Here is a 26,243-nt window from a genome sequence, read left to right on the forward strand (position 1 = left end):
CCATGCAGGGAGCCCGACACGGGACTCGATCCCGGGTCCCCAGGATCACACCCCAGGCTGAAGGCGGCACTAAACCACTGCGCCACTGGGGCTGCCCCAGCTCTGCCTATTTTGAGATGAGGGCTAGGGATGAATTACTCTCCCAGGATGATAGCCTTCTCAATATACACTTCTGTGGAAGTCCCTTGCTGGTAATTTTTACATGAATAAGAAATCCCCTCTCATCCCTTATGGACATTTGACAACTAGCCCCCGTGTTATCATTGTGGTGGTCCTTTTGGCCATTGTTGGTAATATTGAAATCCTGGTGCTCATTATCAATAGGAAGAAGGGGAAGATTGGAATCAAGGACTGGGGAGTTAACTATATAGTCCAACATAGGTCTATGTGGGGATGGGTAAGAGGATAGGATTCAGGACCACATCAGGGTAAAACTTGTTTCTTGGCCTAAAGCAGGTACTTCCTCTACTGCTATTTTTTGTTCTCTCTTGTCCCCTCCATCTGAACAGTTGTGGTCCCTGGGCCATCTCTCTTTCTGGCTTTATGTCCCATCCTCTTTTGAAGAATTCTTCTAATATTCCTTTTTCCTCTTGGTCCAGAGAAAATAAATCCTGGTCCAGAGAGAAGTAAAGGCAGACACAAGAAGTTTTCATTGAATGGTATCTTTGATTATGTTTAAAAGGTTAAGATGATATCCCAGGATTGTTTAAAAGTGATGGAATACCTTTTGAAGGCTTAAATGAAATTAGGTGAGAAACTGTTTTTCTTTTTTGAGTTTAGGTTACTTTTATTTGCTATATCTCATTACAGAGGAAAGATTAGCAGCTTAACCCTGGATTATCTGCTAGGTCATGTGGTCTTCTTGATAAGCAGAAAATTTGGACTTACATAATAGCCATATTACACTCTGTTATTACCACCACCAGATATATTTCTCGCTTAAAGGGGATCTTATTTTAGTGGCCTAAACACCTTTTTTTTGGGGGGGGGGAGCAAGCAGACTGTCTAGAAACTGTCAGTGTTTATTCTTTAGCTCACCGTTATTATAGCTGATATTAGTAATATTATATAAAAATGTACATATTTGGTCTTTGGTAATTTGGGGGAATTTCTTAATATAATGAATTTAATAAAATATGAAGAAGACATAAGGAAAAAGTTTGAATTTGTATAGATTATGCCTCCCAAAACCACAAACAGCTTGTTTTTTGGATCCTAGAGGAGGATGTATGTAAGAGGCAAAGGAAATAAATAGAACTTCACAAATAATAATTGGATGAATGAAATCATTACATCAGTCAAGTATTATCAAACCAAGGCACATACCTTAGAATCATAGCATCTTAATTTGATCTTCAGAAACCTTCAGATTTTATAGCCTAGGATTTTCATAGAAATGATTATATATTTTTATACCGTAATCATTGTTAGTCCCTTTTAGAGATTTGGCTGAATTACCTTTAAACTCCTTCATTGTTTAAGTACCATGGTCACGTCTTATCATGTGCGTATTTTAAATTGAGATTGGAACTGGTCCAGGATATTTCACAGTCAGCTTAGTGCTTTAAAACTTTTAGGTTATTTGAGAAGAGTAAGGAAGTTCTAAACATAAACTTCATTTCTCCTAGTTTCTTTGTGTTTGATTATGTAGTATTTGAATTATTAAGTTTTTTTTTAAGCACTCTAGTCCTCCACTTTCTTAGAATGAAAAGTAGTAATATATAGAATATACAGAATGTTTTAGGACAGAAGATATAAATTGTGTATTTCATAGGTATTTGAAAATCTTCAAATGATAGGTTAATATTTACTTAAAAGTGGTTTTGGGGTTTTTATTTTTTTAATGGTTTTTACATAATTACAGTGTCTCTCTGAAATTAACTGTGGATCTTTTAACTTGTTCTCAAAAATTTTAGCAGCTACGTAGGGTAGCTCTAAAAATTAAATTACAAATACTGGTGGCTTATCATGATAGACTTTAACTTCTCATTCTCTAACCATTCTATACCAGAATTAGTGGTACTCATCTTTTCTTCATGTGATGATTCAGGGATCACTCTCCTTCCATTTTCTGGTTCTTTTTTCCTTTAGAGCTTCAATGTAGTTTCCATTTGGATGTTAGAATAGAAGAGAGCATAGAACAGTACCTACTTCTTAGAAGCTTTTGGCCCCTCTGTTTACATTCCATTAATGGGAACTTAGTGCATACTAAAATGATCTGGGTAATACAGTTGGTGACTGGGTACCTGCTTTCCTATTTTAGTACACACTGTGGAAAGGAGAACACAAATTTGTATGCCACAGTTACTTATAGATGATTAGAGCAGAGGTATTATTACATATATTTGTTTTTAATTTCTTTAGAAGACAGTACATTATAAAAGATGCTGTTTAGTGTTAGGATAAGAGCATTAACTGCCTATAAATTATTTAGAACTAAAGTCCTAAAGGAAGCTAGGAACTCTAATTAGGAATTTTTACAACCTCTATTGAGTCATATCCAAAGTTACCTACAATTACGCACATGTTTAGCTTTGGGAAAAATACATTGCTATATTGTTCTAGTACTTGCTGATATCAAGCTGTGGCTTTGAGTGTTTCAGATATTATTAATTTTCTTCATGATATCCCCTAATCTTTCAAAGGCATCATCCACTTATATCATCTTTTATACAGATGTTCAAGGACTGATCAAGTAAGTAAAGATATGACTGTTACTATCTGTGTATACATATATTTGATTATATATCAGTATAATAGTTTATTTTATGAAGTCATTTTTAGTTAAAATGGCCTTTATGTACATACATAGTTGTATATATTTGTCTTATTGGTTATAACTATTTAAATACATATAAAATAGGTTGTTTTTTTTACTGGCTTTATTACTAAAGAGGGAACCTAACTTATATTAATGCTTCTGGCTGAAATACGTTACTTATACTTTCAGTAATTTAAATACAGAAAACATGCTTAAATAAAGGAATTGAGGTATTAATGAGATTTCTTCCTTTTTTCACCTCAGTAAATTTGGATTGAGTGCACTTGTACAATTTCTTACTCTGTATGCTAACTTTAATCATATATAAAGTAGAACCCCTTCTCCTGCACCAAAAATATTTAAAATTTCTTTTCAACCTGCTGAAGAAAATTATATATATCTGTTAATATAGTTCCTTATTTTGATAAGCTTTTGTCCTAAGACTTTGAGATAGAAAGATGGAGGAGATCTCTTTCCTTCTGGTGAGGACCTTTGATCTAGTATAGGATTTGTTAACCTGGAGTCAGTGCTAGAATTTTTGGCAGGCATGAACATAAATGAGAAAAAATAGTAAAAGATTTGGAATTGATTTTAAAGAAATAAGAGGAAGCCAATCTAGGATATTTAAAAGAATTGTTAATGACATTTAAGATTAAATTTGTAGCAGTGTCACATTATTTAACTGTTTGATATTCCTCCTGGAGCTCTTTAACCAAATATTAGAAATATGAATTTCCTGTTCCGTATAAAGAACAGAAACATAGGTTGTGATTGGTGTGAGGGACTTCCTTTTTAGTTGTTATAGTCTTTTGAGGGTTTTGAATTAGTTGAAACAAAGACTGATCTGACATAGATAATCTTAGAAAATATCTTGTAGATATTGTGCTGTTGGCAGCATCATTAGGATAGGATATGACTGTCTCTTAACTGGGTGCAGAAAGGACTCAGCTGAATCTACTTCAGGAAGGATAAAAACCCCATATCCCCTCTTAAAATTCCAACCTTTACCCATCACTCAGAGATACTTACCTTGTTATATTCTTTGCTGGCTTCTTGTAAACTCTATCATCGTGTGATATTAAACTTGATTATGCTTAGGTTTTTTCTTTTCATGTGTTGTAAGTAGATCTGACAAATATTAAACTATATTTTTATTAAAAATATATTTTACTCTCTCTGTATATGTCTTTTTCAGACATTTTATTTATTTAGAGAAAGAGAGAGAGAGTATGAGTAGGAGGAGATGTAGAGGGAGAAGGTGAGAGAAAATCCCAAGCAGACTTTGCGCGGATCTCAGAGCTTGACATGGGGCTCCATATCTCGACCTGAGATCATGACCTGAGCCAGACAGAATCAAGAGTTGGATGCTTAATTTACTAAGTCACCCAGCTGCCCCTATTTTATTCCATATTTTAACAAGGAAGAATATGGTTAATAGGACTGAACAAGGTTATTGTGCATGATCTGATAGGAACTCATTTACCTATTATATCCATAGCCTAACTTTATTTCTTACGAATATATTAATATTTTGTAATTTAGGTATCTTGATTTCAGATGACACATAAAAGAGAACTCAATGCTTTGAAAGAGTTTTTGCCAACTTTATGACAATTCATGCAGCAACCGCAAGATAAGCACATTTACACTATAGTTGTCAAAATACTCTGTCATCATATCCACTCATATTTCCTTTTTAAATTTTTTTTATTTAAATTTCCTTAACATATGTATTATTAGCTTCAGAGGTAGAATTCGGTGATTCATCAGTTATATATGACAGCCAGTGCTCATTACTTTAAGTGCCCTCCTTAGCCCATCACTCAGTTACCCTATCTCCCCAACCATCTCCCCTCCAGCAACCCTCATTTTGTTTCTTGTAGTTAAGAATCTCTTATGGTTTGCCTCTCTCTGTTGTCCTCTTGTTTTTCCTTCCTTTCCCCTATGTTCACTTGTTTTGTTTCTTAAATTCCATATATGAGTGAAATCATACAGTATTTGTCTTTCTCTGACTTCTTTCACTTAGCATAATACCCTCTAGCTCCACCCACCTTGTTACAAATGGCAAGATTTCATTGTTATTGATGCCAGAGTAATACTCCATTGTGTGTGTGTGTGTGTGTGTGTGTGTGTGTGAGAGAGAGAGAGAGAGAGAGAAACATCTTTATCCATTTATCTGTTGGTGGACATCTGGGCTCTTTCTATATTTTAACTATTGTGGACATTACTCCTATAAACATTGGGGTGCATGTGCTCTTCATTGTTTTTATCTTTTGGATAAATATCTAGTAGTGCAGTTGCTGGGTTTTCAAGTGGCTCTATTTTTAACTTTTTGAGCAACCTCCGTACTGTTTTCCAAAATGGCTGCACCAGTTTGCTTTCCCACCAACAGTATAAGAGGTTTTCCCTTTCTCCACACTCTCATCAACATCTGTTGTTTCCTGAGTTAATTTTAGCCATTCTGACTGGTGTGAGCTAGTATCTTTTATAGTCCTTGTTTTGAATTCTAGTTCTGACGTCTTACTTATATCTGTAATTGTTAAATCCCTGGCAGTGAGTACTGGCTCCTGTTCTTTCTTTTTTGGTGATCGCTTTTGCATTGTCATTACGTGCAGAAAGGAACAGATGAAGGAGAGGGAAAATAAAACAATAGAAACCACAAAAACAAAAAATATCTACACTAATCAGAGGATAATAGAAACAAAAAGAAAAAAAAAGAAATCAAACTATAAGTAGAACAGAACACAACTATTAACTATATCCTTGTTTATTTTGGTCTGTTTGTTAGAAGAAGGAAGTAGAATACAAAATAGCTAAGAAATTAAAACTTTTATATATAGAAAACATAAAATTGAAATAAACGAAAAGAAACCAAATATTAAGAAAATAAATATATAACATAAACATAAAATTAAAATTTCAAAATACTTTAAGAATTGATAGGAAAATAGTTGAAAAGTAAAAAATAAATAAGTAAATAATAGATAAATAAATTAGACTAAAGATAATAAGACAAAAACCATAGATACCGTTCGTTTTCCTCAAGAGCTGAAATTTTGTAATTCTCTGTGACCTGTAAACTTTGTATTAGCTCGATGTTCTTGCTGTTCTTCTGTTGGAGGGGCCTGTTGCATGATTTTCCAAGTGTCCCTGCCTGGAAGGAATTGCACCCCCCTTGCCAGGGAGCTGAGGTCAGTGTAAGTGGCTCAGGATCTCACTGTGTCACGCTGTTCTGCTCCCTGAGGGTTTTCACATCCATTTGTGGGGGGCTAACGAAAATGGCAAAGCCTCCCATTTCTAGCAGGGGTGCTGAAATTTCACGTCCCCCACTCTTCAGTGAGCCTTCACAGAAAAGCAATCAGTCTTGTCTCCCTTCTATCCCTTTGACCTGGGTGTTCACCTAGCCTGTTACTCAGCATTTTTATCTCAGGCACAGAACCCATTTTGAGTCTCCAAACTATATCTACTCCTGCAATGCAGATCTGTGCTGTTCCTCCCAGGGGAGGAAGGGGGGATCTCCAAACACCTTTGCATTTTGCTCCACCTCTTTCTGGAGAATAAGTGCCTGTCCATGCAGTGGTTTGTGGTTTATGGTTTATGGCAGTACCAAGCAGAAAGGAGGTGCCTACACTTGCTGTTTGCAGGCAGTGTCTTTGCTTTGATGCTTGGGAACTCTGCCACCCTTGGGCACCTTGAGAATCCTGAATCCACGTGGTCCCATCTGGGATTCCACCTCACTTTGCCCCCCAAGCACTTTTCAGGAGGACTTCTAAAAGTTTGATTTTTGAATTTCGTTGCTTATTACACTTTCCAGGAGTTGGCTTACGTAGACTCTCCCCCCTTATCCTGTGGTTTAATTTCCACTATTTCACCTCAGATTCACATCTCTGCACCTTGTACCTTGCAAAATGTGATTGCTTTTCTATTTGTAGAATTGCAGCAATTCATTTTTTTCTCAGATCTCTGGTTAATTTCACAGGCATTCAGAGTGACTTGATAACTATTTAGCTGAATTCTAGAGACCAACTATTTAGCTGCAGTTAGGGTCTGGGTCCCCTAGTTCTTAGCTATCTTAATTCCTCCTCTGAAAATATCTATTTTGAAATGCTAACAAATTGGACAACTTAGAAGAAATGGAGACATTCCTAGAAATATAAAACATTGAAAACCGAATCTGGAAGAAATAAGATAATGTTAACAGACTGTTTGCTAGCAATAAAATTAAAATAAGTAATTAAAAAATAAATAAATTCCCACTGATGACAACAGGTCCACGACCAGATGTTTTCTCAGGCAAATTCTACCAAACACTTAAAGGAGAGGTAATGACTATTCTTAAAATCTATTCCAAAAAATTTTTGAGGAAGGAAAGCTTCCAAATTAATTGTATCGTGCTAGCATTACCCTGATTCACAAAGCAGGTAAGATATTACCCCAAAAGGGAAAACTAAATCCCAGTATCTCTGATGGACATAGATGCAAAAATCTTCAAAAAATATTAACAAGCCGAATCTGTCAATACATTAAAAAAATTCATTCACCATGGTCAAGTAGAATTTATTCCTGGAAAAAAAAAAAGAATTTATTCCTGGAATACATAGTAGCTCAGTATTTACCAAGCAAAGAGTGTGATACATTACGTTAATAAGAGAAAATGTTAAAACCATACAATCTCCAGAAAAAGCATTTGAGAAAGTACATCTAGTCATGATAAAAACCCAAGAGAGGGATCCCTGGGTGGCGCAGCGGTTTGGCGCCTGCCTTTGGCCCAGGGCGTGATCCTGGAAGACCCGGGATCGAATCCCACGTCGGGCTCCTGGTGCATGGAGCCTGCTTCTCCCTCTGCCTGTGTCTCTGCCTCTCTCTCTCTCTGTGAGACTATCATAAATAAATAAAAATTAAAAAAAAAAAAACCCAAGAGAAACAGATTTAGAGGGAACATATCTCAACATAGTAAAGCCCATATATGAATAACTCACATGCAATATCATACTCAATGGTGAAAACTGATGCCCTTGCCTCTAAGATAAGAAACGGGACAAGAATGTCTACTCTTACCACTTTTTTTCTACATAATAATGGAAATCCTGGCCAGAGTAGTCAGTCAACAAAAAGAAATTAAAGGCATCCATATTGGCAAAGAAGTAAAACTTTCAGTATTTGCAGATAACATGGTCCTATATATATATACATAATCCTAAAGACCACTCAAAACTACCAGAACTGACAAAGGAATTCAATAAATCCTAGGATTAAAACTTAGTATACAGACCTGTTGCATAAATATACACTAATAATGAAGTAGCAGAAAGAGAAATTAAGAAAACAGTCCCCATCCCATTTACAGTTGCACCAAAAAGAATGAAATACTTAGAAATAATCTTTACCAGGAGATGACCTATACTTGGGAAACTAATATTGATGAAAGAAATTGAAGGTAACAAACACATGGGAAAATAAGTCTATGCTCATGGATTGGAGGAACTAATATTTTTAAAATGTCAATATTACGCAAAACCATCTACAGATTTAATGCTGTTCCTATCAAAATGCCAACAACATTTTTCACAGAACTGGAACAAATAATCCTAAAATTTGTATAGAACCACAGTTCTACACAGAAGACCCAATATTGCTAAAGCAATATTGAAAAAGAAGAACAAAGCCAGAGATACCAATCTCAGATTTAAATGTATACTATAAAACTGACACAAAAATAGATGCAGAGATAATTGAAACAGAATAGAGTCTAGAAATGAGCCCATGCTTATATGGTCATCTATGACAAATGAGGCAAGAATGTACAATGTGGCAAAAAAAAATCTTTCCAACAGATGATTTTGGAAAAAGTGGATGACTACGTGCAAAAGAATGAAAATGGACCACTTTTTTACATCATACACATAAACTCAAAAAGAATTAAAGACCTGAAATCATAAAATTTGCAGACAAACAGGAAGTAATTTCTTTGACCTTGGCTACAAAAATACTAGATATGTCTACTCTGTCAATGGAAACAAAAGTAAAACTAAACTATTGGGACTACACTGTAATAAAAGTGCTTGCACAGCAAAGGAAACAAAAATACAAAAGGGAATCTACTGAATAAGAGAAGATACTTGGAAATAATATGTCTTAACTAGGGGTCAATATCCAAAATACATTAAGAATTTATTAAGCTACACTGTAAAGGAGCAAAAAATCCAATTAAAAATGGGCAGAGGACCTGAATAGACATTTTTCAAAAAAAAAAAAAAACATACAGACAACCAAAAGACACATGAAAAGATGCTCAAATCACTATCAGGGCAATGGAATAAAAATCACGGTGAGATATTCTTTTTTACCTATCAAAATGTCTAAAATAAAAAAATAAGTGATGGAAAGATTGTAGAGAAAAGGAACCCTTATGCACTGTTTGTAGGAAATAATTGGTATAGCACTATGGAAAGCAGTATGGAGATTCCTTAAATTAAAAATAGAATTCTCATATGATTCAGTAATTCCATTTCTGTGTATTTGCCCAAAGAAAATGCAAAGACTACTTTGAAGAGATATGTATACCCTTATGTTTATTATAGCTTTATTTACAATAGCCAAGATATGAAAGCAATCTTAATGTCCAGTGATAGATGAATGAATAAAGAAAATGTGCTACACACACAGACATGCACACCCATTGCTCAGCCATAAAGAAGAGTTAAATCTTGCCATTTGCAACAACATGGACAGACCTAGAGTATAATGCTATGTAAAACACAAAGAAAAACAAATATGATTTCAGTCATGTAGTATTTATGAAAAAACCAAGTGAACAAAGAATAGTGAAGAAATAGAAAAGACTTAAAAACAGAACAAACTGGTCGTTGTCAGAGGGGGTTTGGATTGTATCAGGGGTGTGAAGTACATATAGGAGAATAAGTGTATACTTAGTTTTGATAAGCACTGAGAAATGTATAGAACGTTTGAGTCATTGTATTTTACATCTTGAAACCAATATAACACTATGTTAATTATACTTGAATTAAAAATTAAAGAAAATATTCATTTACCAAAGCCCTGGTAACAGTAAGACTTCTCATTTTATAATAGTATTTGTCATTTTGAAAGACAAAAATGGTGGCATTTTGAATGTTTCTTTGATTATAAGTTTTCTTTGATTCGAAGTAACTCAGGTTACATTTTTTTCTGAAATATTTATTGTCCAGTTACATTTCCTTTAAAAGTATAAAAAAATTCATTCATTTATATAATACAGAAACAATAAAAATTTTAGGGATTGTTTTTGGTATTGCTGAAGTGATTGGAAAGTACAAATTAAACTTAATTAGCCAAGAAAATTCCCAAAATGAAAAGTAATGAGAGGCCCACTCTAATAGTAGACTATCTCGTAAAGCTACAGATAATATTAATGTAAATCATTTATTCAACAACTGGCAGATGGATCAGTTGACCAAAAAAAGACCTAAGTATATATAGTAATTGTTAAAAATTATGTTCTGTCCTTTCTCTTCATAATTAACAGTTGATTAACAATTTGGAAAAAGATCTGTTGCATCATACAATATACCAAAGTCTAGATGTAGCAAAGAATTAAATAATAAAAAATAATATAATAAAATAATTAGAAAGCATTATAGATGGAATATTGTTGGATTTGAGAATTATAAAATTATAAAAGCATATTTAAATATTTTCCTTCTTTCAATACCATTAATATTTCACCCTTTTACCATTATAAAATATTTCCTGTTTAGTGCTTCTGAACTTCAATGTTAATTTGATGTTAATATTGCCATTTTAGCATTTCTTTTTATCTTTTGATCTACGTCTTTATTTTTATAAATTAAATTTTATTTTTATATAAGCAATACATGCACATGATTTTTTTTTTAAATCAAATGGTATAGTGACCAAAACAGCAGTCCCCTATTTTTTCCCCCACCCCCCGTCTTGCTTCTTAGAGTAGTTTCATTTCAGTTTTTTTTCTGTTATTTACTCTACGTAATTTTTTGACAGGATTATGGTAATAGAACAGGATGATACATTTAAAGGCTTAGTAAGATATATGTGAAATAGAGATTGGGAGATAATCCCCTAAAAACTTTAGGAGCCAGTGGTTATATTACTAAAGTATCTGGCCATTCTGTTTTCTGGGACATGTCATCAAAATAGTGAAATAAGAGAGTACCTGGGTCGCTCAGTGGTTGAGTGTCTGCCTTTGGCTCAGATCATGATCCCAGGGTCCTGGGATTAAGTCTCCATACAGGGAGCCTGCTTCTCCCTCTGCCTATGTCTCTGCCCTTCTCTTTGTCTCTCTCTCATGAATAAATGAATAAAATCTTTTTAAACAGATAGTGAAGTAAGATGATGTTTTGTGTAATGTAAAGATGGTGAAGGTGTCTGAGGATTGTTGTGGTGGACAGACATAAGTGTGGCCCCTCAGAAATTGTTCCTGGTATTCATGTTCTTGACTCCTTCCTTGTGTGAGACCTGTGGCTTACTTCTAACCATCAGTTATAGCCACCATGATGGGGGGGGGGGGGCAATTCTGTGATTACATTATATTATGTGAGATGTTATTTTATTAGCACATTTGCTCTAGGGACTTTTCCTTGTTGGTTTAACAAAGTAAGTGATGTTGGGGAACCCCATGTGGCAAGGAACTGTTCATATCTTCTTGGGCTGGAGAGTTCTTTCCAGCCACTTCCAACAGAAGGTCCGGGACCTCAGTTTTACAACCAGTCACAAGGAAATAAATTCTTCCAACAATATAAGTGAGCTTGAAAGTGGATTCTTTTCACATTTGAGTCTCCAAATAAGAATATAGAACAGTAAACACATTGATTGCAGTCATGTGAGACCCTAAACAGATTTAGGTGAGGTGTGTCTAGATTCCTGACTCCAGGGATCCCTGGGTGGCTCAGCGGTTTAGCACCTGCCTTCGGCCCAGGGCATGATCCTGGAGTCCTGGGATCGAGTCCCACATTGGGCTTCCTGCATATGGAGTCTGCTTCTCCTTCTGCCTGTGCCTCTGCCTCTCTTTCTCTCTGTGTGTCTCATGAATAAATAAAAAAAAAATCTTAAAAAAAATAGATTCCTGACTCACAGAAATTGTGAGAGAATAGATGGCCAAGACAGCTATATTATGGCAGAGAGCAGGAGTATTAACAGTGCAGAAGCAACAGTGGGAAGGTATCCTTCTTCTATTCTAGGCAATAATGTCTTACTTTAAGAGATGATTTTTAATTGTAGAAAAAGGCATTAGCTTGGTCAGTAGTTGCATATCAAGTGCTAGGCGTTGCAATTAAGTTGCAAGTCACCATCTGATTAAGTTTGTGATAATCCATGGTTCTCTAGGATCGATCTGTTATGTATACCAAACTGTTGAGTTTAACTGGGATGTAATAGTTTTCACCACCTCTGCTTCTTTGAAGTCTGATTAAACTCTGCACTTACTCCAGGGATATAACATTGCTTCTAGTTTATTGTTTTTGATAAGGAGAGGAAGTTCCATGAACTTTAGACATCCCTGCCATTATGCCCCTTTACCTCAGGGGTCAGAAAGTCCACATGGGGTTCTTCCAGTTGTCAGGTATGTCTGTCCCAAGTGTATATTTAGAAACCAAGGAAATAACCACAGAGGGGTCCCTCAACTATTTATGTTCACTATCCGTCAGACTTGATTTATAACTCCATATATCACCTGACCACAGTTAAGTCTCTAATTTAACTGGTGGACTACAGTAGCATTTTGAATCCCTAGGAATTAAGATCAGTTCAGAGAGAGTGTCTATTTATACATGAAATGTTTAGATATTTCCTTTTCACAGTGCATCATACCTCTAATTAATGGCTACAAATTGAGGAAGGAGTAGAGGGTGTATAGTGTGTGCTTGTAATAGTTATGCAAGGTTTTTCTTCAAGAGACCTACCTTTTTTTTTTTTTTTTAAGATTTTATTTATTTATTCATGGGAGACACACAGAGAGGCAGAGACATAGGCAGAGGGAGGAGAAGCAGGCTCCATGTAGGAACCTGATGGGGGACTCGATCCCAGGACTCCAGGATCATGCCCTGAGCTGAAGGCAGAGGCTCAACCACTGAGTTACCCAGGTGTCCCTTCTTCAAGGGACCTACCTTGTTTCCATATCATTTGATGTTCTTTGGGTCTGTAAACTAACTCAGGATTGGCAGCAAGTGAAGGCTATAACTCTCCAATGTGTTGGTTGATTTGTTAGATTTCTGGCTACCAGATCCAGAATTTTTTCTGTTGCATAAATCAAATAATGTTATGGTAGGCTTTGTCCTCTATTGTTTCTAGGAGTACTCTATTGCCAAAGATCTCTCTATAGGGCAAGACCTTCTGATTACCGGTAGATCCCTGCTGCCTTTAACAGATAATGTTCCTACCTTATCTTTCATGATTAAATATGGCCACTTGAGTCGTGTTACCTTGGATGCCATCTTGTCCATTGAAACCTCGGAGGTTTTCTTAATGGCCACATACCTTATATTGGGCTTACATAGGAGACTAACCACAGACCTTCATAAGGATGTAGATTCTCCCTTTACCAGTGTGGTTCTCATTGCCTTCTGGTCCCTCTTATGCAAGACATTTGAGGAGTAGGGATATGAAGTTCTTACCTGATAAATCCAGTCCCATATTCCTAAATCCCTAAATCATTAGGATTCTTTACTCCATCCATATCAATGCCAGGGAAGCTCTGTTTTCTTAACCTTTAAATGCAACTCTTAGCTCACCAACCAGATAAGAAATTACAGTAATTTCTAGCTATATGAACTGACACGTTAAATCTGGATTCTCCAGTAAGTATGCTTATATCCATTAGTTTGCCCTGAGGTAGAATTCTATTTCGTCCTCCTTAGTTAGATACTTTTAGAATCCACTCCCACATGTGGCCCTCAGGGTTCTGTTGGGTATGAAAGCTCTTCACTGTTGGGACATTTTGAGTACTTGTCTCCCTGTCAAATGTTGAGATTTGACTGTAGTTATGGATCTAGTGGTAACAGAGCAGGTTGTGGGTCCTAAAAATGAGCATTCCTTTTCAGGGTATCTGCCCATGTAAGATTATCAGAGATTTTTCAAGACAGGGAAGGCTAGCTAGTATTCTCAGATACTGGAAAGCAAGCTACTTTCACTAATATTGGAGGCTCCCAATTATGAGTGGGGTTTTTGGGAGGGGGGAATATGGACAGGGTCAAAATTGTTAAGTTCCATGTAGGATAAACCAGGTATCTCTGTTCCTAGCTTCAGAATCCCATTCTTTTCCTGTTCCACTTCCTAATTTTCAAATGAAATACTTGATGAGACTGAATTAAACTGTTGTTGTAACTCAGCAACCTACACAATTGAATTTTTGCCTTGATTGTCAGCAGTATCATTCCCACACCTACAAGAAAGAAGATAATTCTTCTTGGGGAATGTTGGAAGTTATCTGGTTCTCTCATTGTGACTTAAGCTGAGAAATTGTGGACTGAGCTTGTCATTTTCTAAGTGCTCAAGTATATACAAAAGGATTTATACTATACTACTGTCCTTACAGTTATCATTACTGCCGTAATGGCAAATAGAGTAGCCACTTAAGCTTTCAAAGAATGTGCTTGATTTAATGCTTCATCATAGTGTGCCACAGGTGATAACTTGATTGGTTTTCTGAAACTATTCCATGTAATAGATTACTAGTATCCCTTTTCTTTGATGAGGAGCTCTGCCCTGTGCTTAATCCCAAGAGCATGACCAAACCATTTCCCAAATCTAATCTTTACTGGTTTATCTTCTGGAACCACTCCTGGGACCAATTTTGAACCAATGGATTTAATCCAGAGTCAGAAACCACACAGTTATTTGATTTGGTAAAATCACATATAATTAATAAATTATGATAAAGGAATAACTATAAAGATGTAAAGATAACACTAAAGAGACTCTCTAGTTGAAAGAGATTTCTCAAGGGAAGGGAGACTTGAATGTGGGGATTCTCTTCCCCAGGCTTGGGTTTGGACCTTGTTGGAGAAAGTGAATTTGCAGCCTGTTGAATGGCAGAGAGGTTCACTGGATTGTCTTAGCCAGAGCTGGTTCACATTTGCTAGGCAGCAGGAAACAAATTCTGAGATCTAGTTCTGTTGCCAGTGGTAGACAGAGGAAGATGAGGCACTGCTGCCAGATGAGAATTGGAGCATGCCAGTGTCTGTGTTAGGAGGGTTGCATCAAGAGGGTAACCACCAGTCCCAGGCTGTAGCACAAGAATGCCAAAGAACTGCACACTCTTCCTCTCCCTCTCCCTCTGCTTCTTTTCCTGCCCTCTCTCTTTCAAATAAATAAATCTTAAAAAAAAAAAAAAAAGAAATGCACACTCTTAGCATGAGGATGAGATAAACTACTACTGATCGACTGTGCAGCAAGAGTGAAAAACACAGGGATCGCTGGGTGGCGCAGCGGTTTGGCGCCTGCCTTTGGCCCGGGGCGCGATCGTGGAGACCCAGGATCGAATCCCACGTCGGGCTCCCGGTGCATGGAGCCTGCTTCTCCCTCTGCCTGTGTCTCTGCCTCTCTCTCTCTCTCTCTCTCTCTCTCTCTCTGTGTGTGTGACTATCATAAATAAATAAAAATTAAAAAAAAGTGAAAAAAACAAAAATCTAACATATCAAAACTAGGAAGAGAAGTCCCTTTTCCTCTTTGAGTGTCCTTCCAGAGCTCTGTGCTAATAAAGCTTAACTTAGTGTTTACTGTGAAGGAGGGGTACTTGTAAAGTCTAGTCCATTATTATAGAGCAGATACTGGTAGGGTACTTTTGGTGCTGAGGCACAATAAATTGGTAATTGATGTGCAGAGGTTTTCCTCAAATGTCTGGTGTTGGCAGCTATATGCTTATCTTAAGAGAGAGACATTGAATGCAGATGAGTGATTTGTATATGGAAGTAGAGTTTGTATATGTTGGGTTTAATTATTGGTCCTGATATTTATAAGATTTTCTCTTTTTCCTTGGAATTCATGAATTTTATCTAGCTGTAGTTATATATATCATTTCCCATTAATTCTGGCAGGAAGAAAGTAAGTCATGTTTATATTCAGATTTAAGTCTTTTATTGATCAGGTAGATTTTCCTCTTAGAATGATCAGCTTCATTGTGTTTTTTCCTTCTTGTTCCTTGTTAAACACTTTTATATATGTTAGATCTCCTATATACACATCTGCCAAGTATTATACCCCTTTCCTTATGAATTCATTTTTATATTTTTCTTTTATATTGAGGTTTATTTCCCCCACTGAACTTCTAGGACGTTAAATTCATTTTCCATAGTGATTATTCTTTCATAGAACCGATGAGTGGGCAGCCCCGGTGACGCAACGGTTTAGCGCCGCCTGCAGCCCGGGGTGTGATCCTGGAGACCCTGGATCAAGTCCCACGTCAGGCTCCCTGCATGGAGCCTGCTTCTCCCTCTGCCTGTGTCTCTGCCTCTCTCTCTGTGTCTCTATGAATAAATAAATAAAAATCTTAAAAAAAAAAAAAAAAAAAGAACCAGTGAGTATAGGAGTCAGCTCAACTTATCCTAGTGGTCCCCCTGCAGTTTCTCTGAGGCCAAGAATTTATGGTGGGTCTTCCTTGGACCACATGCCTCAGGGCTTCTACCTACCCTAAAGAAGATTAAGTAATCTCTGAAGGGTCCAGTTTTTGAAGGAAGAAATAGCAGTCTTTCCAGGGTTGGTTGGTTGTTTTTGGTCTGGTATCTACTCATCTCATGCTTAGCTCAGAAAAGTACTTAATTTTCTATTTCTTTTCTCTACCAACCCCTACAAGAATCCATAGCCTTGCTTGCATCCTGCAGGCTTTGCTGCCTTGCCTGCCCTAGCAGTTGTTTTGTCCTGAATGAAAGTGTGATGGCCAGTATATAAAAAATTCATATTCAGGTCATCATTTGCCAGAATCCCTCAGATGAGAGCTTCTGCAAGATAAATATCACATGTTATGAACTGGAGAGAAATATTATAAAAGCTTGACGTTAAGAGAAATGATATTTAAAAGTTTCATTTTAATTTTTCTGTACCATTTTATTTAGGCATCACCATTACAGTACTCAGGCTTATATACTTGCTGGTAGTCTTTCAGTTTCAAAAAGCAGATGATAAAAAACTAGTACCAAGTGAAAGTATTAAATATGCTGTGTATGCGACATTGTGTTTGTCTGAAAAAGCATTGAAGTGATACTGTAATCTGTGATTCCATTCCTAACTATGGAATAAAATCTACCCTGTTACTTGAAGGTCACTTCATTTGTCTGAGATTAAAAACAAATTTCTCTGAATTTATGCAATAATGCAGTTGAGTAAAAGGGCAGTCATGGGTTCACATTGGCCAGAAACTGCAGTTAGTCAGTATAGTAGGAATAAGAGTAACAATGAAAGAAATAGCATTGCATGTGTAAGATTAGTTTTTTCCCTTGAAGTATTAACTTAAAAAAAAAGGCAACAACAGGGGAAAAACCCGTCTTTGGAGAGCTCTAAAAACCAAGAACAATTTACCTTATACCTGAGGATAAGTAGTCTCAGGTTTAGTCTCATGGAGTAATAAAGAACTCTCAGTCTACCTGTGGAGTATTTACATTCACAGAAAACATGTATATGATATTGCTATAAGCTACACTGAAAAAAATAATCTAAATATTAATTATTAAATAATCATTCTCAGTTTGAAAGAGGAAAGGCCCTTGATTTAAGATTTCTAGTTAGTTGGGATTCCTGGGTGGCTCAGCAGTTTAGCGCCTGCCTTTGGCCCAGGGCGTGATCCTGGAGTCCCAGGGTCAAGTCCCACGTCAGGCTCCCTGCATGGAGCCTGCTTCTCCCTCTGCCTATGTCTCTGCCTCTCTCTCTCTCTCTGTCTATCATGAATAAATAAATAAAATATTAAAAAAAACTGGTGTGTAGCATGTGTACTATTTAAAAAAAAAAGATTTCTAGTTAGGGTCATTAGTTTACAATGTAATGTAGCATGTTATCTTTGCCATCTGCTTGTCTTCCTCTGAAGCAAATGAATCTCCTCTTAAGTAACACTATAGAATACTGATTCTCTGTGTCCTTGTCTGCTTAACCAAGGTCTTATCAAATGGCCTGCTGAAAGAAGCATATTTATCTACTACAGTTTGAATAATAAGCACTCATGTACTGTGTAGAGATCCGGATTGAATTGATTGAGCTTTCTTTTAGGTTTAGCTTATAAAATGCTTAGAAGATTTAAAACTCATTTTTAACTGTAACATTGACTGTTCTGTGCCACATATTTGTATTTTCTCTTTGAACTTTGACCTTTTATTGTTTTCACTTTAGTTTTTCCCAATTTTTAAAATGTTATTTTTCTAACTACCTCAAATTTTTATTATACTCTCCTTTATTATAATATGATAAAATCGTTATAGCAAATGCAATGATTTTTCTTTCTTTACTCTAAACTGTGATTCAAATGCTACATATGGTTTTCTTGTTGAGAACTTATGGCTAAGTTCTTAGAGATTTTCTTTGTAGGTAAGGCTTAGATGTAAATGTTTTGGAATGAATTGAGGGCAAACCTATCAGTGTCACAGTTTGAATTTTTTCACACCTTTTCCCTTTTATATTACTATAAATGTATATGTAAAATATTTTAAATGTAGAATCTATTATGCATATTCCTTTTGTTACTTACTCATAAAAACCTTTTATCAGTGCTAAAATAGATATAGCTCATTTGTATTAATAGTTGTATTTCATTTAACTGTATATATCATAATTAAGCAAAACATTCATTTGCAGTCATTTAGATTACTTAGCCTTTTTGCTCCAGTAAACAGTACTATAATATCATGCAGGTGAGTATTTTTTCTATGAAGGAAGAAACCTATATATAAATAGTTGTAGCCAGAGGGACAGCTTTTGGCAGACATGACTGGCCACCTAAGAAAATTTATTTTTCCCTTCTCATAGTAGAGAAAGTCCAAGGAGGGTACTGGCAAATGGAGACTCCATGTTTCTACTTCCCTTGCATTGAGATGTTGCTAGTTAACAAGTTCATGCCAATGAAGTATGTTACCCAAAGTGATATGTATGATTCCCAAGCTTGGATTGTAAAAATCTACTATGCTTTTCTGTGTGTTCTTCTTCCATCAGCTGGATATTGATTTTTCAGGGTCAACCGTAGAAGCTTCTTATAGAGGATCATAGAGCTTCCGTCAACTTAGGTCCCACAATGATTGTGTGACTATAACTTGTAATTTAGATATTGAGAAGCTGTGATATTCTCTTTGACAGACTGTAGGTATGTTATCATAAGTGTTCTTTGTGGGAGTGCCTGATTGGCTTAGTTAATACAGCATGCAGATCTTGATCTTGGGGTTATAAATTTGAGCCCTACATTGGGTGTAGAGATTAAAGAAACAAGAAGTGTTTTTACTGTTAATCTTGCAATTATACTGCACTTATCTTTCCCTACTACTTAAATAAGGACCGCTCATATTGAAATGTAATATGAATTTCTTAAGGTGAAAGTTTAAATCATTGAATTAGACCTTTCTTTTGTAAGTATTTAAAGCTATATACCTCTCTCTAAACACTGTTTTAGCTATATACTACACATTTTGATGTGTTTTCATGATGTGTTCTTCATGATGAATTTATCACCTTAGTATAAAATGTTTTTTTATATTTGATACTCCTTCTCTTGATTTCTACTTTTGTCTGATACAAACCTAGTCATAAACAGTTTTATTATAGTTGAAGTTTGCAAGTAACATTTTTTCATTCTTCTAGTACAGCCTATCTGTTCTCTTGTATTTAAAAGTGTGTCTCTTGTAGATATCATGTAATTGGGTCTTTTTTCCATTCTGAATGGTCATTCAGGAGGAATGTTTAGTCCATTTATTTGGCTTTGTTTAGTTTCCTTAGTCTGAAAAGTTTTTATTTTGCTTTTATTTGAAAGAGTTTTTTCTAGATTAAAAATTCTGCATTTTTCTTTCCCCCCACTTTTATTGAGATATAGTTGACATACTACATTCTGTAAGTTTAAAGTGTGTAACTTTCATTTGATATATTTATATATTGTTGAGTTTTGCTAATATTTTCTTGAGCAATTTGCATCTGTGTTTATCAAGGATATTAGTCTGTAATTTTCTTTTCTTTTGGCATTTTGGTCTTGTTTTGGCATCAGGGTAATGCTTGCCTCATAAAGTGAATTTGGTAAAGTTCCCTCCTCTTCTGTTAGAAAGGATTTGTATGTATTCTTTGAATGTTTGAATGTAGAATTCATCAGTGAAGCTGACTGTAATGTCGTTTGTTAGGAGGCTTTTGGTAACTTATTTAGTCCCCTTACTGGTAAGTGGTCTATTCAGGTTTTCCATTAGGTAATGATTGAGTCTTGGGAGGTTTTATTTTCTAAGAATTTATCCATTTCTTCTAAATTGTCCAGTTTGTTTGTATATAATTATTTATAGTAGTATCTTATGATCCTTTCTATTTTTGTGATATCAGTTTTAACATATTTTATTTCTGATTTTGAGTCATCTACATGAGTCTAATTTTGTCATCCTGTTTATCTTTTCAAAGAAGCAGCTTTTAGTTCCATTGACCTTTTCTATTATCCCTTTAGTTTCTATTTCACTTACTTGTACTCTCATCTTTGTTATTTTCTTTCTTCTACCTTTGGGCTGTAATTGTTCTTTTTTTTTTTCCTAGTTTCTTTAGGTATAAAGTTGGTTGTTTAAGTTTTATATTGCTTCTTCATGTAAGCATTTATCACTGTGAGCTTCTGTCTTAGAACTGCTTTTGCTTCATCCCATAAATTTTGGTATATTAAATTTCCATTTTCCTGTGTCTCAAGGGAAGAAGAAAAGGAATAGAGAACTAAAAAGATAGCTAGAAAATAATTAACAAAATGGCATTAAGTACATACTTATCATTAATTAGTTTAAATATAAGTGGACTAAATTTGTAAATCAGAAGACATGAGGTGGCTGAATGGATAACAAAAAGAAGAGCCATCTACATGAGAGACTCACCCTAGATGTAAGGACTCATATGGCCTGAAAGGGTGGCAAAAGGTATCCCATTCGAATGGAAACTGGAGGAAACCTATACTTATCCCATCCAAATTGGATTTTAAAAACAAGGATTGTAAAAAAAATAAAAATAAAAAAAAACAAGGATTGTGTTACGAGACAAGAAATCGTGTTACAGAATGATAAAGGGGCCAATCCAATAAGAAGATAACATTTGTAAATATTTATGCACCCAACATAGTAGCAGCTAAATATGTAAAGAAAATATTAAGAGACCTAAAGGAGAAATGTACAGCAGTACAATAATGGCAGACTTTAATACCCTACTTACATCAATGCAGAGATCATTTATACAGAGTCAATAAGGAAACCTCAAATGACAGGTTAGACCAAATGGTCCTAACAGATATTTGCAGTACATTCCATCTAAAACAACAGAATACACATTCTTCTCAAGTTCACATGGAACTGTGTTCCAATATAGATCTTTTGTTAGGCTGGAAAACAAGTCTTAATGAGGGTCAGAGTCACAGCAAACATATTTATTTTACCTCCACAATAGTATGAAACTAGAAATTAATTACACGAAGAAAACTGAAAAATCCATAAATCTGTGGAGATTAAACAACATGCTATTTAACAATCAAAAGAAATCAAAAGAGAAATAGAAAAATAATTTGATCCATGATTTTTTAAAATCAGCTTCCTACATTTTCTTCTTCTCATTTCTCTTTGGGACTTCAATGATGTGTATGTTATTTCTTTTGTTGGTATGCCATAATTCCCATAAGCTTTCTTCATTTCTTTTCACTCTTCTTTTTCCTCCTGTATTTAGATAATTTCATTTGATCTGAATACTAGTTTACTGATTCTCCTTTCAGCTTATTCAAATTCATTGTTGAAACTCTTATTTAATTCTTCATTATAGTCATTGTATTGTTCAGCTCCAAAACTTCTGTTGTTCTTTCTTATGTTTTCTTTCTCTGTTGGACTTCTCATTTTGTTATTTTTTTCTGAGGTATTTTTTTCTGATATCTTTTTTTTTTTTTAATTTTTTTAAAATTTATTTATGATAGTCATACAGAGAGAGAGGGAGAGAGAGGCAGAGACATAGGCAGAGGGAGAAGCAGGCTCCATGCACCGGGAGCCTGACGTGGGATTCGATCCTGGGTCTCCAGGATCGCACCCTGGGTCAAAGGCAGGCACCAAACCGCTGTGCCACCCAGGGATCCCCTGATATCTTTGTTTATCTGTGTTCTCTTATAGCTCTCTTGAGTAGCTGCATAATTTTTTTTTAATATGGAATGCTTAATGAGTTTGCATGTCATCCTTGCATAAGGGCCATGCTAATCTTCTCTGTATAATTTCAGTTTTAATATATTTGCTGCAGAAGCAAGCACAAAAAACTATTTTGAATTTTATGTCCAGCAGTTTCTGGATCTGCATTTCTTTGGGCCAGTTACTGAAGGTGAACTGTATTCCTTTTGTGGAGACATAGTTCCTTGATTCTTCATAATCCTGAAGTTGTGTTTTCATCTCAGTGCATGAAGAATCAGTTACATCTCCCAAACTCATAGACTGACTTCCATAAGAGAAACCTTTCACCTGTGTGTGAGGGCACACTTTTAATTATGCAGTGACCCTTGGTCTGCTGGGGTAAGGTGAGAAATGTGGCTTGTGGTGGCACTGGGTCCAGGAAGGTGTGGTATCTTTTTGGCTCAGGCTACCAGTTTCCACTGGGTGGTCTTTAGTGAGGACTGTGGAAGATCTGCACTGGCTAAAAGGGCTGTTTTGGTCCTTAGAAATACCTACAGGTTTGGTAGCTAGGGACCAAGGAAGACATTGGTGGTGGCCAGAATCAGTGGTGTGCACACACTCAACTGTGATTGGAGCTTGAGTTGGGGGGTGGGGGTCGGGGGTCGGTATGTAATCACACAGCCTGGAGGAGCTAGGTATGGGTAGGCAAAGTGGTACCAGACAGTGACAGAAGGTGGGGCCTGATCTGGGCCTACCAGCAGCTGCAGTATTTCTTGACTTCTGGTACACTTAACAGTGGCTGCATATTTCCTTAGCCTTGTTGCATGCATGCATGCTGCATTGGAGGCCAGTGATAAGTGTTAGGTCAGTGGTGCACAGTTAGAGAGGGCCTACTTCTGTGTGGGCAACAGTGTTCATTGATGAGGGAGTGGTGTTAGGCTGGTGTCTCATACTCACCTAGCTGTAGAATCTCAAGTTGGCTGCTTATGCAGCTCCTTGCCTCCCTCCTGTGGGAGTGTAAAAGGGACTGGTGTCTTATGCGTATGTAGCTATAGAGATCCTGCACAGCTGTGGGGCAGATCAGGTTGGTGGTAGGGGAAGGTTTCTGGGAGAGACTCAGGCAGCTGGTTTCAGCTAACAAAAATACCTATGGGGAGAAAGCTGGCAAGATCTGCAGGAGTCCACAGTGGCTGTGCTAACCTTTGGCTTTGTCAGTGGTAAAATATGCAGAGTTTGTGTATAGAGCAGATCTCTGTGAACCACGATTGCTCTTGGTGCTTGTTTGCTATTAATAGCTTCTCTTTTACTGTTGTTCTAGCTGGCTCAGTACATCTATGGGCTACTGATCTAGATGGGGTGAAACCAAAAGTGGACCTCTGCACAGTGCCCTGCAAGGCTGGGGGGAGCCAGTTGCTCACCACACTCTTACTTTCCTAGCAAGAAAAACTCTTTTTAACTAGGGAGTTCCTTCAGAGCACCATGAAATGTGTTATGGAGGATAGGATTATGTGGGCAAAGTAAAGTAGCCTTCCTTCTCTTGTGTGATGATTTTCACTTATTGTTAAAACATGCTAAGTGGACTGTAGAGGTCTCCTGAATCTGTTGTTTGTCCAGTTGTTGATCTTTGTGGGTCCAGGAAGGTGATCTTTGTGGGACCACAGGGAACTGATGGTAGGGTTTTTTTTCTTTCAATACTTTAAATATGTCTTTCTAATATCCATTGGCTTTCATTTTTTTGATGAGACGTGTGCCATATTTCTTATCCTTTGGCCCCTTGTATGTACCCTATGGCTACTTAAAAATATTTTTTCTAGTGAAGATTTCCCACAATTTAATTTTTTTTAAAAGATCTTCTTTATTTATTCATAAGAGACACAGAAAGAGAGAGAGAAGCAGAGACATAGGCAGAGGGAGAAGCAGGCTCCATGCAGGGAGCCCGACGTGGGACTCGATCCCAGGTCTCCAGGATCAGGCCCTGGGCTGACGGTGGCGCTAAACCGCTGAGCCACCCGGCCTGCCCCCCACAATTTAATTTTGATGTGTTTATAAGTTTTATCCTGCCCCCTAGGCCAAGGTCTTATATATTATGAAATACTATTTTTTTTTTTTTTTAAGATTTTATTTATTTGAGAGAGAGAGGCAGAGACACAGGCAGAGGGAGAAGCAGGCTCCATGCAGGGAACCTGACATGGGACTCGATCCCAGGTCTCCAGGATCAGGCCCTGGGCTGACGGTGGCGCTAAACCGCTGAGCCACCCGGCCTGCCCCCCACAATTTAATTTTGATGTGTTTTATGTAGTTTTATCCTGCCCCCTAGGCCAAGGTCTTATATATTATGAAATACTATTTAATCCACCCAACTATGCCCATACTTGGCAATGCCTCTAACAAGCACCAGTGTCTGCCAATTTAAGAAGGATTTATCTCTCTGGAGTTTAGTTCTTTAGATTCTTTTGCTTTTACCCCTCTCTGATAACTTTTAAAAGGTATAACTTTGTTTCCTTTCAGGTGAATAACCAATTATACCAGAATCATTTATTAAATTAACTACTGCTTTTCCTCAGAAATTGAAGTAACTCCTTTGTCACAGCTTAAGTTTTATATATACCTGGATTAATTTCTGTGCTCTATTTTCTTATATTACTTTTATAATCCTGCATTATTTTCAATCTGTATTGTTTTCAGTATCTTTGTGTTGAATTTTAATATTTATAATGCAAATCTGTTGTTCACTCGTATTATTCAGAATGTTTTTGGGTTCCTCACACATAACTAGTGGGATAATAAAAATTGATATTGTCACTTTGGGAGTTAAAATTTGTTCACCATCTTCAGAGTGTTTTCACAGTGCTGGGCCAGTTTTGTGTCATACTTCCTTACCTTGGCCACAAAGCATGAAAACTTTTCTGCTTGGGCCATGAGTCTTAAAATCACTTGACCTGCTTTATCCACCATTCTTAGTCAACATGTTCTTGACACATTATTCAGCAGAGCTGAACCTTGAACAAATAGCATGACATGCTTTCTTTTTCTTTTTACCCTCTTATACAGCCATAATATTCTAATTTTCTGTTTACTTTTAAAGTAAAACCTTCCAGACACTAATGTGATGAGACAGAGAAACAGTGTTATATACATCAGAAGTAAAAAAACAATAATAAAAGTCCTTTCTTTTTCATGGAAGAAGGGAATAAGATTGCTCTTCAGTAGAAGAGGTCATTAAAGAAGGCATATGTTCAACCAGAATGGTTAAATTAATAGGACTGATAATATATAGTATTGGTAAGGAAATGGAACACCCAATATCATAATACTACTTATGGGGTATAATTTAATACACCTGTTTTGGAAAAGTTTTTGACTTTGTCTACTACCCATCTACACGCATGTGTTCCAGGTGTTAATATGTTTGTTACTGGGTATATATACAACAGAAAAAAGTTTATGTCCATCAAAATATTTATACAGTCATGTTAATAGCCATTTTATTCATAATAGCCTTAAAATGAAAATAATAGTCATGTATTTAAATAGTAAAGTGACAAATAAATTGTGGTATGTTAATACAATTAGAGGCTACACAGCAATGCAAAAAAAGGAAGTACTGATACACAAAACAATGGTTCAATTTTGATTAAAAGAAGTCAAACATAAAAGATGATGCTATTTATATGAGTTTCAAAAATTGTCCTGTGTTAAGGAATAATAGTAAACTGTTTTAGCTGGGGATGGTTATTGACTGGAAGGGAGCATCAAGGAGCTGTTTCAGTTTTAGAAAGAAAGGTCTTGTATTTTCATCTTGGTTATGATTACACAGGTTTATGTATTTGTAAAATTTTATCAAGGTGTAACTTAAATTTCATACATCTTGCTGTATAGAATTGTTTTTCCACATAAAAGTAAAAATTATCTTAAAAGTGTTTAAAATGATCTTTATACATTTTTTTCTGATAACCTACCCTACTCGAGGAAACCTCAAACAAAATTGCCTTCAAGTGTGCTATTTGGAATCACAGTAAAATTGCCTAATAATTTGGAAAGACTTTATTGATAGAGCACTAAGGCTTTTTTTTTTTTTTTTAACTCATTATGTGAAACTTATTTAGGTGATTTTCTGCATCCTGTGAGTTTTTATAAGTTTTCTACATTAACACTTATACCTTTCTTGAGCTTATTCTTAG

At 36.0% G+C, this 26,243-nt stretch overlaps 1 protein-coding gene and 1 non-coding gene across 12 annotated transcripts in view; one reads left to right on the forward strand and one right to left on the reverse strand.

Annotated features, from left to right (window-relative positions):
- The window catches only part of STAG1 (STAG1 cohesin complex component), a 393,663-nt gene that overhangs the window by 153,561 nt on the left and 213,859 nt on the right, over positions 1–26,243 (forward strand). The window lies entirely within an intron of this gene.
- Positions 22,099–22,201, reverse strand: LOC140614552 (U6 spliceosomal RNA). Its single transcript, XR_012015390.1, has one exon. It is a non-coding gene; the product is annotated as a U6 spliceosomal RNA (small nuclear RNA).

This window comes from Canis lupus, chromosome 22, assembly GCF_048164855.1.
Source record: "Canis lupus baileyi chromosome 22, mCanLup2.hap1, whole genome shotgun sequence".
Taxonomy (NCBI): Eukaryota; Metazoa; Chordata; class Mammalia; order Carnivora; family Canidae; genus Canis; species Canis lupus.